We start from the raw sequence: 17,302 nt of genomic DNA on the forward strand, positions 1-17,302 counted from the left end.
TTTGCACTCAGGTCTAAGTCTCATGGCCCTCTATCAGAATCCAGAGTTTTGGGAAGATTGGAGAAACTTAATTTTTCGCCCGGAAAAAAAAAAACGTAAGGGGTACCACTGTCGTTTTTTTTTTGGGGCCCAATTTTTGAGTTTCTATATATCAGCTCTGGAAGGGGCTAGAGCCTCCATTTTTGCACTCAGGTCTAAGTCTCATGGCCCTCTTTGGAGAAACTTAATTTTTCGCCCGAAAAAAAAAACGTAAGGGGTACCACTGTCGTTTTTTTTTTCGGGCTGAATTTTTGAGTTTCGATATCTCAGCTCTGGAAGGGGCTAGAGCCTCCATTTTTGCACTCAGGTCTAAGTCTCATGGCCCTCTATCAGAATCCAGAGTTTTTGGAAGATTGGAGAAACTTAATTTTTCGCCCAAAAAAAAAAAACAACGTAAGGGGTACCACTGTCGTTTTTTTTTTGGGGCCCAATTTTTGAGTTTCTATATATCAGCTCTGGAAGGGGCTAGAGCCTCCATTTTTGCACTCAGGTCTAAGTCTCATGGCCCTCTATCAGAATTGAGAGTTTTGGGAAGATTGGTAAAACTTAATTTTTCGCCCGAAAAAAAAAAACGTAAGGGGTACCACTGTCGTTTTTTTTTTTTCGGGCCTAATTTTTGAGTTTCGATATCTCAGCTCTGGAAGGGGCTAGAGCCTCCATTTTTGCACTCAGGTCTAATTCTCATGGCCCTCTATCAGAATCCAGAGTTTTGGGAAGATTGGAGAAACTTAATTTTTCGCCCAAAAAAAAAAAAACGTAAGGGGTACCACTGTCGTTTTTTTTTGGGCTGAATTTTTGAGTTTCGATATCTCAGCTCTGGAAGGGGCTAGAGCCTCCATTTTTGCACTCAGGTCTAAGTCTCATGGCCCTCTATCAGAATCCAGAGTTTTGGGAAGATTGGAGAAACTTAATTTTTCGCCCGAAAAAAAAAAACGTAAGGGGTACCACTGTCGTTTTTTTTTTCGGGCCGAATTTTTGAGTTTCCATATCTCAGCTTTGGAATGGGCTAGAGCCTCAATTTTTGCACTCAGGTCTAAGTCTCATGGCCCTCTATCAGAATTGAGAGTTTTGGGAAGATTGGAGAAACTTAATTTTTCGCCCGAAAAAAAAAAACGTAAGGGGTACCACTGTGGTTTTTTTTTCGGGCTGAATTTTTGAGTTTCGATATCTCAGCTCTGGAAGGGGCTAGAGCCTCCATTTTTGCACTCAGGTCTAAGTCTCATGGCCCTCTATCAGAATCCAGAGTTTTGGGAAGATTGGAGAAACTTAATTTTTCGCCCGAAAAAAAAACAACGTAAGGGGTACCACTGTCGTTTTTTTTTTGGGGCCCAATTTTTGAGTTTCTATATCTCAGCTCTGGAAGGGGCTAGAGCCTCCATTTTTGCACTCAGGTCTAAGTCTCATGGCCCTCTATCAGAATCCAGAGTTTTGGGAAGATTGGAGAAACTTAATTTTTCGCCCGAAAAAAAAACCCGTAAGGGGTACCACTGTCGTTTTTTTTTTGGGCCCAATTTTTGAGTTTCTATATCTCAGCTCTGGAAGGGCCTAGAGCCTCCATTTTTGCACTCAGGTCTAAGTCTCATGGCCCTCTATCAGAATCCAGAGTTTTGGGAAGATTGGAGAAACTTAATTTTTCGCCCGAAAAAAAAAACGTAAGGGGTACCACTGTCGTTTTTTTTTTTCGGGCCGAATTTTTTAGTTTCCATATCTCAGCTCTGGAATGGGCTAGAGCCTCCATTTTTGCACTCAGGTCTAAGTCTCATGGCCCTATATCAGAATTGAGAGTTTTGGGAAGATTGGAGAAACTTAATTTTTCGCCCGGAAAAAAAAACGTAAGGGGTACGACTGTCGTTTTTTTTTTTCGGGCCTAATTTTTGAGTTTCGATATCTCAGCTCTGGAAGGGGCTAGAGCCTCCATTTTTGCACTCAGGTCTAAGTCTCATGGCCCTCTATCAGAATCCAGAGTTTTGGGAAGATTGGAGAAACTTAATTTTTCGCCCGAAAAAAAAAAAACGTAAGGGGTACCACTGTGGGGTTTTTTTTGAGCCGAATTTTTGAGTTTCGATATCTCAGCTCTGGAAGGGGCTAGAGCCTCCATTTTTGCACTCAGGTCTAAGTCTCATGGCCCTCTATCAGAATCCAGAGTTTTGGGAAGATTGGAGAAACTTAATTTTTCGCCCAAAAAAAAAAAAAAATGTAAGGGGTACCACTGTCGTTTTTTTTTCGGGACGAATTTTTGAGTTTCCATATCTCAGCTCTGGAAGGGGCTAGAGCCTCCATTTTTGCACTCAGGTCTAAGTCTCATGGCCCTCTATCAGAATTGAGAGTTTTGGGAAGATTGGAGAAACTTAATTTTTCGCCCGAAAAAAAAAACGTAAGGGGTACCACTGTCATTTTTTTTTTCGGGCCTAATTTTTGAGTTTCGATATCTCAGCTCTGGAAGGGGCTAGAGCCTCCATTTTTGCACTCAGGTCTAAGTCTCATGGCCCTCTATCAGAATCCAGAGTTTTGGGAAGATTGGAGAAACTTAATTTTTCGCCCGAAAAAAAAAAACGTAAGGGGTACCACTGTCGTTTTTTTTTTGGGCTGAATTTTTGAGTTTCGATATCTCAGCTCTGGAAGGGGCTAGAGCCTCCATTTTTGCACTCAGGTCTAAGTCTCATGGCCCTCTATCAGAATTGAGAGTTTTGGGAAGATTGGAGAAACTTAATTTTTCGCCCGAAAAAAAGAAACGTAAGGGGGACCACTGTTGTTGTTTTTTTTCGGGCCTAATTTTTGAGTTTCGATATCTCAGCTCTGGAAGGGGCTAGAGCCTCCATTTTTGCACTCAGATCTAAGTCTCATGGCCCTCTATCAGAATCCAGAGTTTTGGGAAGATTGGAGAAACTTAATTTTTCGCCCGAAAAAAAAAAACGTAAGGGGTACCACTGTCGTTTTTTTTTTGGGCTGAATTTTTGAGTTTCGATATCTCAGCTCTGGAAGGGGCTAGAGCCTCCATTTTTGCACTCAGGTCTAAGTCTCATGGCCCTCTATCAGAATTGAGAGTTTTGGGAAGATTGGAGAAACTTAATTTTTCGCCCGAAAAAAAGAAACGTAAGGGGGACCACTGTTGTTGTTTTTTTTGAGCCGAATTTTTGAGTTTCGATATCTCAGCTCTGGAAGGGGCTAGAGCCTCCATTTTTGCACTCAGGTCTAAGTCTCATGGCCCTCTATCAGAATCCAGAGTTTTGGGAAGATTGGAGAAACTTAATTTTTCGCCCAAAAAAAAAAAAAAATGTAAGGGGTACCACTGTCGTTTTTTTTTCGGGACGAATTTTTGAGTTTCCATATCTCAGCTCTGGAAGGGGCTAGAGCCTCCATTTTTGCACTCAGGTCTAAGTCTCATGGCCCTCTATCAGAATTGAGAGTTTTGGGAAGATTGGAGAAACTTAATTTTTCGCCCGAAAAAAAAAACGTAAGGGGTACCACTGTCATTTTTTTTTTCGGGCCTAATTTTTGAGTTTCGATATCTCAGCTCTGGAAGGGGCTAGAGCCTCCATTTTTGCACTCAGGTCTAAGTCTCATGGCCCTCTATCAGAATCCAGAGTTTTGGGAAGATTGGAGAAACTTAATTTTTCGCCCGAAAAAAAAAAACGTAAGGGGTACCACTGTCGTTTTTTTTTTGGGCTGAATTTTTGAGTTTCGATATCTCAGCTCTGGAAGGGGCTAGAGCCTCCATTTTTGCACTCAGGTCTAAGTCTCATGGCCCTCTATCAGAATTGAGAGTTTTGGGAAGATTGGAGAAACTTAATTTTTCGCCCGAAAAAAAGAAACGTAAGGGGGACCACTGTTGTTGTTTTTTTTCGGGCCTAATTTTTGAGTTTCGATATCTCAGCTCTGGAAGGGGCTAGAGCCTCCATTTTTGCACTCAGATCTAAGTCTCATGGCCCTCTATCAGAATCCAGAGTTTTGGGAAGATTGGAGAAACTTAATTTTTCGCCCGAAAAAAAAAAACGTAAGGGGTACCACTGTCGTTTTTTTTTTGGGCTGAATTTTTGAGTTTCGATATCTCAGCTCTGGAAGGGGCTAGAGCCTCCATTTTTGCACTCAGGTCTAAGTCTCATGGCCCTCTATCAGAATTGAGAGTTTTGGGAAGATTGGAGAAACTTAATTTTTCGCCCGAAAAAAAGAAACGTAAGGGGGACCACTGTTGTTGTTTTTTTTCGGGCCTAATTTTTGAGTTTCGATATCTCAGCTCTGGAAGGGGCTAGAGCCTCCATTTTTGCACTCAGGTCTAAGTCTCATGGCCCTCTATCAGAATCCAGAGTTTTGGAAAGATTGGAGAAACTTAAATTTTCGCCCGAAAAAAAAAAACGTAAGGGGTACCACTGTCGGTTTTTTTTCGGGCCGAATTTATGAGTTTCCATATCTCAGCTCTGGAATGGTCTAGAGCCTCCATTTTTGCACTCAGGTCTAAGTCTCATGGCCCTCTATCAGAATTGAGAGTTTTGGGAAGATTGGAGAAACTTAATTTTTCGCCCGAAAAAAAAAACGTAAGGGGTACCACTGTCGTTTTTTTTTCGGGCCTAATTTTTGAGTTTCGATATCTCAGCTCTGGAAGGGGCTAGAGCCTCCATTTTTGCACTCAGGTCTAAGTCTCATGGCCCTCTATCAGAATCCAGAGTTTTGGGAAGATTGGAGAAACTTAATTTTTCGCCCGAAAAAAAAAAACGTAAGGGGTACCACTGTGGGGTTTTTTTTGAGCCGAATTTTTGAGTTTCGATATCTCAGCTCTGGAAGGGGCTAGAGCCTCCATTTTTGCACTCAGGTCTAAGTCTCATGGCCCTCTATCAGAATCCAGAGTTTTGGGAAGATTGGAGAAACTTAATTTTTCGCCCAAAAAAAAAAAAAACGTAAGGGGTACCACTGTCGTTTTTTTTTCGGGCCGAATTTTTGAGTTTCCATATCTCAGCTCTGGAATGGGCTACAGCCTCCATTTTTGCACTCAGGTCTAAGTCTCATGGCCCTCTATCAGAATTGAGAGTTTGGGGAAGATTGGAGAAACTTAATTTTTCGCCCGAAAAAAAAAACGTAAGGGGTACCACTGTCATTTTTTTTTTTCGGGCCTAATTTTTGAGTTTCGATATCTCAGCTCTGGAAGGGGCTAGAGCCTCCATTTGTGCACTCAGGTCTAAGTCTCATGGCCCTCTATCAGAATCCAGAGTTTTGGAAAGATTGGAGAAACTTAATTTTTCGCCCGAAAAAAAAAACGTAAGGGGTACCACTGTCGTTTTTTTTTCGGGCCGAATTTTTGAGTTTCCATATCTCAGCTCTGGAATGGGCTAGAGCCTCCATTTTTGCACTCAGGTCTAAGTCTCGTGGCCCTCTATCAGAATTGAGAGTTTTGGGAAGATTGGAGAAACTTAATTTTTCGCCCGAAAAAAAAAAACGTAAGGGGTACCACTGTCGTTTTTTTTTTCGGGCCTAATTTTTGAGTTTCGATATCTCAGCTCTGGAAGGGCCTAGAGCCTCCATTTTTGCACTCAGGTCTAAGTCTCATGGCCCTCTATCAGAATCCAGAGTTTTGGGAAGATTGGAGAAACTTAATTTTTCGTCCGAAAAAAAAAAACGTAAGGGGTACCACTGTCGTTTTTTTTTCGGGCTGAATTTTTGAGTTTCGATATCTCAGCTCTCGAAGGGGCTAGAGCCTCCATTTTTGCACTCAGGTCTAAGTCTCATGGCCCTCTATCAGAAATGAGAGTTTTGGGAAGATTGGAAAAACTTAATTTTTCGCCCGAAAAAAAAAAAACGTAAGGGGTACCACTGTCGTTGTTTTTTTCGGGCCTAATTTTTGAGTTTCGATATCTCAGCTCTGGAAGGGGCTAGAGCCTCCATTTTTGCACTCAGGTCTAAGTCTCATGGCCCTCTATCAGAATCCAGAGTTTTGGGAAGATTGGAGAAACTTAATTTTTCGCCCGAAAAAAAAAAACGTAAGGGGTACCACTGTCGTTTTTTTTTTGGGCTGAATTTTTGAGTTTCGATATCTCAGCTCTGGAAGGGGCTAGAGCCTCCATTTTTGCACTCAGGTCTAAGTCTCATGGCCCTCTATCAGAATTGAGAGTTTTGGGAAGATTGGAGAAACTTAATTTTTCGCCCGAAAAAAAGAAACGTAAGGGGGACCACTGTTGTTGTTTTTTTTCGGGCCTAATTTTTGAGTTTCGATATCTCAGCTCTGGAAGGGGCTAGAGCCTCCATTTTTGCACTCAGGTCTAAGTCTCATGGCCCTCTATCAGAATCCAGAGTTTTGGGAAGATTGGAGAAACTTAATTTTTCGCCCGAAAAAAAAAACGTAAGGGGTACCACTGTCGTTTTTTTTTTTTTGGGGCTGAATTTTTGAGTTTCTATATCTCAGCTCTGGAAGAGCCTAGAGCCTCCATTTTTGCACTCAGGTCTAAGTCTCATGGCCCTCTATCAGAATCCAGAGTTTTGGGAAGATTGGAGAAACTTAATTTTTCGCCCGAAAAAAAAAAAACGTAAGGGGTACCACTGTCGTTTTTTTTTCGGGCCTAATTTTTGAGTTTCGATATCTCAGCTCTGGAAGGGGCTAGAGCCTCCATTTTTGCACTCAGGTCTAAGTCTCATGGCCCTCTATCAGAATTGAGAGTTTTGGGAAGATTGGAGAAACTTAATTTTTCGCCCGAAAAAAAAAAAAACGTAAGGGGTACCACTGTCGTTTTTTTTTGGGGCTGAATTTTTGAGTTTTGATATCTCAGCTCTGGAAGGGGCTAGAGCCTCCATTTTTGCACTCAGGTCTAAGTCTCATGGCCCTCTATCAGAATCCAGAGTTTTGGGAAGATTGGAGAAACTTAATTTTTCGCCCGAAAAAAAAAAACGTAAGGGGTACCACTGTCGTTTTTTTTTGGGGCCCAATTTTTGAGTTTCTATATCTCAGCTCTGAAAGGGCCTAGAGCCTCCATTTTTGCACTCAGGTCTAAGTCTCATGGCCCTCTATCAGAATTGAGAGTTTTGGGAAGATTGGAGAAACTTAATTTTTCGCCCGAAAAAAAAAACGTAAGGGGTACCACTGTCGGGTTTTTTTTCGGGCCGAATTTTTGAGTTTCCATATCTCAGCTCTGGAATGGTCTAGAGCCTCCATTTTTGCACTCAGGTCTAAGTCTCATGGCCCTCTATCAGAATTGAGAGTTTTGGGAAGATTGGAGAAACTTAATTTTTCGCCCGAAAAAAAAAACGTAAGGGGTACCACTGTCGTTTTTTTTTTCGGGCCTAATTTTTGAGTTTCGATATCTCAGCTCTGAAAGGGGCTAGAGCCTCCATTTTTGCACTCAGGTCTAAGTCTCATGGCCCTCTATCAGAATCCAGAGTTTTGCGTAGATTGGAGAAACTTAATTTTTCGCCCGAAAAAAAAAACGTAAGGGGTACCACTGTGGGGTTTTTTTTGAGCCGAATTTTTGAGTTTCGATATCTCAGCTCTGGAAGGGGCTAGAGCCTCCATTTTTGCACTCAGGTCTAAGTCTCATGGCCCTCTATCAGAATCCAGAGTTTTGGGAAGATTGGAGAAACTTAATTTTTCGCCCAAAAAAAAAAAAAATGTAAGGGGTACCACTGTCGTTTTTTTTTCGGGCCGAATTTTTGAGTTTCCATATCTCAGCTCTGGAAGGGGCTAGAGCCTCCATTTTTGCACTCAGGTCTAAGTCTCATGGCCCTCTATCAGAATTGAGAGTTTTGGGAAGATTGGAGAAACTTAATTTTTCGCCCGAAAAAAAAAACGTAAGGGGTACCACTGTCATTTTTTTTTTCGGGCCTAATTTTTGAGTTTCGATATCTCAGCTCTGGAAGGGGCTAGAGCCTCCATTTTTGCACTCAGGTCTAAGTCTCATGGCCCTCTATCAGAATCCAGAGTTTTGGGAAGATTGGAGAAACTTAATTTTTCGCCCGAAAAAAAAAAACGTAAGGGGTACCACTGTCGTTTTTTTTTTTGGGCTGAATTTTTGAGTTTCGATATCTCAGCTCTGGAAGGGGCTAGAGCCTCCATTTTTGCACTCAGGTCTAAGTCTCATGGCCCTCTATCAGAATTGAGAGTTTTGGGAAGATTGGAGAAACTTAATTTTTCGCCCGAAAAAAAAGAAACGTAAGGGGGACCACTGTTGTTGTTTTTTTTCGGGCCTAATTTTTGAGTTTCGATATCTCAGCTCTGGAAGGGGCTAGAGCCTCCATTTTTGCACTCAGGTCTAAGTCTCATGGCCCTCTATCAGAATCCAGAGTTTTGGGAAGATTGGAGAAACTTAATTTTTCGCCCAAAAAAAAAAAAAACGTAAGGGGTACCACTGTCGTTTTTTTTTTGGGCTGAATTTTTGAGTTTCGATATCTCAGCTCTGGAAGGGGCTAGAGCCTCCATTTTTGCACTCAGGTCTAAGTCTCATGGCCCTCTATCAGAATTGAGAGTTTTGGGAAGATTGGAGAAACTTAATTTTTCGCCCGAAAAAAAGAAACGTAAGGGGGACCACTGTTGTTGTTTTTTTCGGGCCTAATTTTTGAGTTTCGATATCTCAGCTCTGGAAGGGGCTAGAGCCTCCATTTTTGCACTCAGGTCTAAGTCTCATGGCCCTCTATCAGAATCCAGAGTTTTGGGAAGATTGGAGAAACTTAATTTTTCGCCCGAAAAAAAAAACGTAAGGGGTACCACTGTCGTTTTTTTTTCGGGCCTAATTTTTGAGTTTCGATATCTCAGCTCTGGAAGAGCCTAGAGCCTCCATTTTTGCACTCAGGTCTAAGTCTCATGGCCCTCTATCAGAATCCAGAGTTTTGGGAAGATTGGAGAAACTTAATTTTTCGCCCGAAAAAAAAAAAACGTAAGGGGTACCACTGTCGTTTTTTTTTCGGGCCTAATTTTTGAGTTTCGATATCTCAGCTCTGGAAGGGGCTAGAGCCTCCATTTTTGCACTCAGGTCTAAGTCTCATGGCCCTCTATCAGAATTGAGAGTTTTGGGAAGATTGGAGAAACTTAATTTTTCGCCCGAAAAAAAAAAACGTAAGGGGTACCACTGTCGTTTTTTTTTGGGGCTGAATTTTTGAGTTTCGATATCTCAGCTCTGGAAGGGGCTAGAGCCTCCATTTTTGCACTCAGGTCTAAGTCTCATGGCCCTCTATCAGAATCCAGAGTTTTGGGAAGATTGGAGAAACTTAATTTTTCGCCCGAAAAAAAAAAACGTAAGGGGTACCACTGTCGTTTTTTTTTTGAGACCCAATTTTTGAGTTTCTATATCTCAGCTCTGAAAGGGCCTAGAGCCTCCATTTTTGCACTCAGGTCTAAGTCTCATGGCCCTCTATCAGAATTGAGAGTTTTGGGAAGATTGGAGAAACTTAATTTTTCGCCCGAAAAAAAAAACGTAAGGGGTACCACTGTCGGTTTTTTTTTCGGGCCGAATTTTTGAGTTTCCATATCTCAGCTCTGGAATGGTCTAGAGCCTCCATTTTTGCACTCAGGTCTAAGTCTCATGGCCCTCTATCAGAATTGAGAGTTTTGGGAAGATTGGAGAAACTTAATTTTTCGCCCGAAAAAAAAAACGTAAGGGGTACCACTGTCGTTTTTTTTTTCGGGCCTTATTTTTGAGTTTCGATATCTCAGCTCTGAAAGGGGCTAGAGCCTCCATTTTTGCACTCAGGTCTAAGTCTCATGGCCCTCTATCAGAATCCAGAGTTTTGCGTAGATTGGAGAAACTTAATTTTTCGCCCGAAAAAAAAAAACGTAAGGGGTACCACTGTCGTTTTTTTTTTTTTCGGGCCGAATTTTGGAGTTGGGGGGGGGGGGGGGGGGTTATTGAGTTATTGTGTACAACTTTACAACTTTAGGCTTTTAATTTATTCCATTTCCTTCTATTAACCAGTCTTTAGACTAACTTTCAAATTGTCATTTATAGATGTAGAATATTGAGTATTTCTAAAACTAAAATATTTTTTTTCATGTCTTTCCTTACAGAAGGAATGTGTTTGGACCATTACATCCAGTCATCAGAAGCAGAGCTGTGGGACGTGTGGACAGACATTGACTGTAATGATGGACTTCTGCTGATGGACAGGTAATGTAAATGCTTGTTTTACTGTGCTAAACATGTAGGTTCCCATCATTTTCTTTTTGGAGGGTGACCCCTTTAAAAAGCAAATGATGGGAACCTAAATAGGTGGGGAAGGGACGGCAGGGCAAAATTTTTAGACAGCTAAATTTTTAATGTATAAAAAAGCATAACCCCTGCTGTCCATTGTGGCAGGGCTCGGGGGGGGGACCCGAAACATCCCCGCCCCTTCACACATACAGCATTCACTCGTATCGCGGAGATCTGGCTGGGATCGAACCAGCAACCTCTGAACCCATGAGGCAGCGCTCTTACCTGTGAGCCACAGATCTCTTGCTGATAAATGTGCTGGAACTTATATTTCACTCTTCGAGCCCTGCGATTTTACAATAAATCATGCTGAGGTGGGGATCGAACCCACGTCTCCAGTGCAACCCATCAGCCGAGAACGTGTGTTGAGCCACTGCACCACTGTGGCTTTCATACTGAGAACTGGTGTTTTGGCCACTTTGTTTGATTTAATCACATCGATTTTACACTCAATTCTCATTTACTAAAGGAAAGCCTTTGTGCTTAATTATTCACACACTCATATTGCAGAGACCCAGCTGGGATCAAACCAGCAACCTCTGAACCCGTGAGGCAGCGCTCTTACCTGTGAGCCACAGATCTCTTGCTGATGATGTGCTGGAACTTATATTTCAGTGTTATCCTGAGAGTTTCCAATAAAGCAGTTAAAGTGAGATTCGAACCCACGTCTTCATCAGTCTTGTCCTCAGAGAGTGTGTGTTTATCCGCTCACCCATCATGGATTTCACATTGACAGCTGGTTTTGGGGCTCCTTGTCTAATGAGAACTATTGAAAGTCAGCAATAGTGAGACTTGAACTCAGGACGCTGTGATTGAAACACAACTCTTTCTCTCCTGAGCCACTGAGTCTGTTGAGATGAAAAGCGTTTTCAACCGGTTTGATCCAGAGTTTTGTGTTAAATGATAAATAACTTTAACAAACATGGATCTGAAGCCTGGGATTTGAACCTTAACTTCAGCACATCCTTACCTTCACAGAACATGTGTTTAACCACTGCACCACTGTGGTTTTCACGCTGACAGCTGGTGTTTTGTCCACTTTGTTTGATATAACAACTATTGATAACAATTTTATTTAAATTATGGGGACAAAAAATGCTGAGCTGGGATTTGAACCTTAACTTCAGCGCATCCTTACGTTCACAGAACATTTGTTTAACCACTGCACCACTGTGGCTTTCACGCTGAGAGTTGGTGTTTTGGCCACTTTGTTTGATAAAACAACTATTGATAACAATTTTATTTAAATTATGGGGACAAATAGCTTAGCTGGGATTTGAACCTTAACCTCAGCGCATCCTTACCTTCACAGAACATGTGTTTAACCACTGCACCACTGTGGCTTTCACGCTGAGAGTTGGTGTTTTGGCCACTTTGTTTGATAAAACAACTATTGATAACAATTTTATTTAAATTATGGGGACAAATAGCTTAGCTGGGATTTGAACCTTAACTTCGGCGCATAGACCTTCACAGAACATGTGTTTAACCACTGCACATCTAAACGCAAGAAGAAGTTGGAACAGAACCGGTAACCACTCGCTTCAGAGCCGGTATTGCTACCACTGAGCCACTAAAGACGATGCTGTGTATATATCTATGCTGCATACGCCCCCATCAGTAGTGCATAGACATATGCAGCATAGATATAGAACAGTGCTATATCTATGCTGCATATATCTATGCACTAATGAGGGGGGCGCCAAGTCCGGAGAATTCGCGGGGAATTCGCGGAGAATTCGGGGACTTGGCGCCCCCAGGTTCCAGCGTCATTAGTGTATAGACATATGCAGCATAGATATATACACAGCATCATCTTCAGTGGCTCAGTGGTAGCAATACCGGCTCTGAAGCAAGTGGTTGCCGGTTCTGTTCCAACTTCTTCTTGCGTTTAGACGTGCAGTGGTTAAACACATGTTCTGTGAAGGTAAGTATGTGCTGAAGTTAAGCTTCAAATCCCAGCTAAGCTATTTGTCCCCATAATTTAAATAAAATTGTTATCAATAGTTGTTATATCAAACAAAGTCGCCAAAACACCAACTCTCAAAGCGAAAGCTGCAGTGGTTCAGTGGTTAAACACATGTTCTGTGAAGGTAAGGATGTGCTGAAGTTAAGGTTCAAATCCCAGCTAAGCTATTTGTCCCCATAATTTAAATAAAATTGTTATCAATAGTTGTTTTATCAAACAAAGGGGCCAAAACACCAACTCTCAAAGCGAAAGCCGCAGTGGTTCAGTGGTTAAACACATGTTCTGTGAAGGTAAGGGTGCGCTGAAGTTAAGGTTCAAATCCCAGCTAAGCTATTTGTCCACCATATTTTAAATACAATTGTTATGAATAGTTGTTTTATCAATCAAAGTGGCCAAAACACCAATTCTCAGCATGAAAGCCACAGTGGTTCAGTGGTTAAACACATGTTCTGTGAAGGTAAGGATGCGCTGAAGTTAAGGTTCAAATCCCAGCTAAGCTATTTGTCCACCATATTTTAAATACAATTGTTATCAATAGTTGTTTTATTAAACAAAGTGGCCAAAACACCAACTCTTAAAGCGAAAGCCGCAGTGGTTCAGTGGTTAAACACATGTTCTGTGAAGGTAAGGATGCGCTGAAGTTAAGGTTCAAATCCCAGCTAAGCTATTTGTCCACCATATTTTAAATACTATTGTTATCAATAGTTGTTTTATCAATCAAAGTGGCCAAAACACCAATTCTCAGCATGAAAGCCACAGTGGTTCAGTGGTTAAACACATGTTCTGTGAAGGTAAGGATGCGCTGAAGTTAAGGTTCAAATCCCAGCTAAGCTATTTGTCCACCATATTTTAAATACAATTGTTATCAATAGTTGTTTTATTAAACAAAGTGGCCAAAACACCAACTCTTAAAGCGAAAGCCGCAGTGGTTCAGTGGTTAAACACATGTTCTGTGAAGGTAAGGATGCGCTGAGGTTAAGGTTCAAATCCCAGCTAAGCTATTTGTCCACCATATTTTAAATACTATTGTTATCAATAGTTGTTTTATCAATCAAAGTGGCCAAAACACCAATTCTCAGCATGAAAGCCACAGTGGTTCAGTGGTTAAACACATGTTCTGTGAAGGTAAGGATGCGCTGAAGTTAAGGTTCAAATCCCAGCTAAGCTATTTGTCCACCATATTTTAAATACAATTGTTATCAATAGTTGTTTTATTAAACAAAGTGGCCAAAACACCAACTCTTAAAGCGAAAGCCGCAGTGGTTCAGTGGTTAAACACATGTTCTGTGAAGGTAAGGATGCGCTGAGGTTAAGGTTCAAATCCCAGCTAAGCTATTTGTCCACCATATTTTAAATACTATTGTTATCAATAGTTGTTTTATCAATCAAAGTGGCCAAAACACCAATTCTCAGCATGAAAGCCACAGTGGTTCAGTGGTTAAACACATGTTCTGTGAAGGTAAGGATGCGCTGAAGTTAAGGTTCAAATCCCAGCTAAGCTATTTATCCCCATAATTTAAATAAAATTGTTATCAATAGTTGTTTTATCAAACAAAGTGGCCAAAACACCAACTCTCAAAGCGAAAGCCGCAGTGGTTCAGTGGTTAAACACATGTTCTGTGAAGGTAAGGATGCGCTGAATTTAAGGTTCAAATCCCAGCTAAGCTATTTGTCCACCATATTTTAAATACTATTGTTATCAATGGTTGTTTTATCAATCAAAGTGGCCAAAACACCAATTCTCAGCATGAAAGCCACAGTGGTTCAGTGGTTAAACACATGTTCTGTGAAGGTAAGGATGCGCTGAAGTTAAGGTTCAAATCCCAGCTAAGCTATTTGTCCACCATATTTTAAATACAATTGTTATCAATAGTTGTTTTATCAAACAAAGTGGCCAAAACACCAACTCTTAAAGCGAAAGCCGCAGTGGTTCAGTGGTTAAACACATGTTCTGTGAAGGTAAGGATGCGCTGAGGTTAAGGTTCAAATCCCAGCTAAGCTATTTGTCCACCATATTTTAAATACTATTGTTATCAATAGTTGTTTTATCAATCAAAGTGGCCAAAACACCAATTCTCAGCATGAAAGCCACAGTGGTTCAGTGGTTAAACACATGTTCTGTGAAGGTAAGGATGCGCTGAAGTTAAGGTTCAAATCCCAGCTAAGCTATTTGTCCACCATATTTTAAATACAATTGTTATCAATAGTTGTTTTATCAAACAAAGTGGCCAAAACACCAACTCTTAAAGCGAAAGCCGCAGTGGTTCAGTGGTTAAACACATGTTCTGTGAAGGTAAGGATGCGCTGAGGTTAAGGTTCAAATCCCATCTCAGCATTTTTGGTCCCCATAATTTAAATAAAATTGTTATCAATAGTTGTTTTATCAAACAAAGTGGACAAAACACCAGCTTTCAGTGTGAAAGCCACAGTGGTGCAGTGGTTAAACACATGTTCTGTGAAGGTAAGGATGCGCTGAAGTTAAGGTTCAAATCCCATCTCAGCATTTTTGGTCCCAATAATTTAAATAAAATTGTTATCAATAGTTGTTTTATCAAACAAAGTGGCCAAAACACCAACTCTCAGCGTGAAAGCCACAGTGGTGCAGTGGTTAAACACATGTTCTGTGAAGGTAAGGATGCGCTGAGGTTAAGGTTCAAATCCCATCTCAGCATTTTTGATCCCCATAATTTAAATAAAATTGTTATCAATAGTTGTTATATCAAACAAAGTGGACAAAACACCAGCTCTCAGAGTGAAAGCCGCAGTGGTTCAGTGGTTAAATACATGTTCTGTGAAGGTAAGGGTGCGCTGAAGTTAAGGTTCAAATCCCAGCTAAGCTATTGGGTTCAAATCTCACTTTAACTGCTTTATTGGAAACTCTCAGGATAACACTGAAATACAAGTTCCAGCACATGTCTCAGCAAGAGATTTGTGGCTCACAGGTAAGAGCGCTGCCTCACGGGTTCAGAGGTTGCTGGTTCGATTCCAGCCGGGTCTCTGCGATATGAGTGTGTGAACATTTAAGCACAAAGGCTTTCCTTTAGTAAATGAGAATTGAGCGCAAAATTGATGTGATTAAATCAAACAAAGTGGCCAAAACACCAGATCTCAGTGTGAAAGCCACAGTGGTGCAGTGGCTCAACACACGTTCTCGGCTGATGGGTTTCACTGGAGACGTGGGTTCGATCCCCACCTCAGCATGATTTATTGTAAAATCGCAGGGCTCGAAGAGTGAAATATAAGTTCCAGCACATTTATCAGCAAGAGATCTGTGGCTCACAGGTAAGAGCGCTGCCTCACGGGTTCAGAGGTTGCTGGTTCGATCCCAGCCAGATCTCCGCGATACGAGAGAATGCTGTATGTGTGAAGGGGCGGGGATGATTCGGGTCCCCCCCCGAGCCCCGCCACAATGGACAGCAGGGGTTATGCTTTTTTATACATTAAAAATTTAGCTGTCTAAAAATTTTGCCCCGCCGTCCCTTCCCCACCTATTTAGGTTCCCATCATTTGCTTTTTAAAGGGGTCACCCTCCAAAAAGAAAATGATGGGAACCTACATGTTTAGTACAGTAAAACATAAGCATGTACATACCTGTCCATCAGCAGAAGTCCATCATTACAGTCAATGTCTGTCCACACGTCCCACAGCTCTGCTTCTGATGACTGGATGTAATGGTCCAAACACATTCCTTTTGTAAGGAAAGACAAGAAAAAAAAGATTAGTTTTAGAAATACTCAATATTCTACATCTATAAATGACAATGTGAAAGTTAGTCTAAAGACTAGTTAATAAAAGGAAAGTGGAATAAATTAAAAGCCTAAAGTTGTACAGTGTGAAAATATATTACTATTATAATAATATAGTATAGTTCAGTAAGGCTTTATCAATAATAATCTATGATTTGAATTACAGTTTTACAGGCTACAAATGGACACAAACACTGAATAGAAATAAAGCCTTCGGTGTGAGCGCTGACACTTCATGCCTAAACATGTACACTGTGAAGAACTGCCCAAGTGGAGTTATAACTTTAAGATGAAACCTTCCTTCACACAACAGTAACCCTAAAAGACATGTTCCTGCACAAGGATTGATCCTGATAGTTTTCATTAGAAGAAAGGCACTGCATCTCTACGATACAATACAAGCAGCAGACACACTCACACACACACACACACACATCAACTGATTCTATTAACACGCATCAATCCACTAGATTATTATTACATACAGTAAGACAACTAATAACAAAAGAGACTAGAAACAATTGCTTATTATTCTACTTCACTACACATAAATCAGAGGACGATTCATTTGAATCTTATACATGTAACAACAACTAGAGATTCAACTTAATCACTGTCTTACAGGCCACACACAATTATAAAAACACTGAACACACAGAACTAAAAACTAACTCCCCATTCACAGAAAGCCAAACCTACAAAACATCAGAACAATATTAGAAATGCTATGCAAAGAAAACCATTTGCAAAGTGTCTAGTCACTGCTCTTTACTTGTATTGTTTCATGCTTGTAGTAATACTGTGACATTTTAATTGCATACCATTCTAAAGGCAGTTTTCACTCTCAGATCCCAGTCATAACAGGAAGTAGAATAAAAGCAGGAAGCAACAGGAGAACATCAGAGCTTCACACAAGACACAACTCCTGCTGACTCTCACATACACCCAGAAAACACTGCAATATCAACTGAGTCCTTCTTATTACACTTTACAGTGTGAATATCAGAGGGCGATTCATTCAAAGATTAAAAAGGTAACGCTACAATAGCGACTGACAAGAGAACTTGACTTCATGCTAAAGTAAAAGTTACTTACAGGTGAGTCTTGTGCCGTAACGTTACTCGGTTCCTCATTTATGTGTCGTTTGATTGCGTCGGTTTTATTTGCGGTTGAGCTGTAATATGTGCTGTTAAAGTGACATTAAGAGCTGTCATCTTCTCATCTGCAGGATCTGCTCGTGTTGTTGTGATTGTCATCAAGTGTCATGTTGTCAAGCAGCAGAAGCGTCAGACTGAAGGAGAACCCGCTTCTGCCGCCTTGAGGAGCGGAGGAAAACTGCACTTTACTCTCGTCAGATCACATCTGAGACTTTGGATTAAAGTTCCTGT

The 17,302-nt window shown here is 41.1% G+C and overlaps 1 long non-coding RNA gene across 1 annotated transcript in view; it reads left to right on the plus strand.

The window, feature by feature from the left end:
• Positions 1-10,291, plus strand: part of LOC120470993 (uncharacterized) — a 13,531-nt gene extending 3,240 nt beyond the window's left edge. The window contains exons 2-3 of the long non-coding RNA XR_016149724.1: positions 10,016-10,115; positions 10,278-10,291. This is a non-coding gene — a long non-coding RNA (uncharacterized LOC120470993). The remainder of the gene's footprint in view (positions 1-10,015; positions 10,116-10,277) is intronic.
• Positions 10,292-17,302: the final 7,011 nt, after the last annotated feature.

This window comes from Pimephales promelas, chromosome 24, assembly GCF_988280905.1.
Source record: "Pimephales promelas chromosome 24, fPimPro1.hap1.1, whole genome shotgun sequence".
In the NCBI taxonomy this organism is placed as follows: Eukaryota; Metazoa; Chordata; class Actinopteri; order Cypriniformes; family Leuciscidae; genus Pimephales; species Pimephales promelas.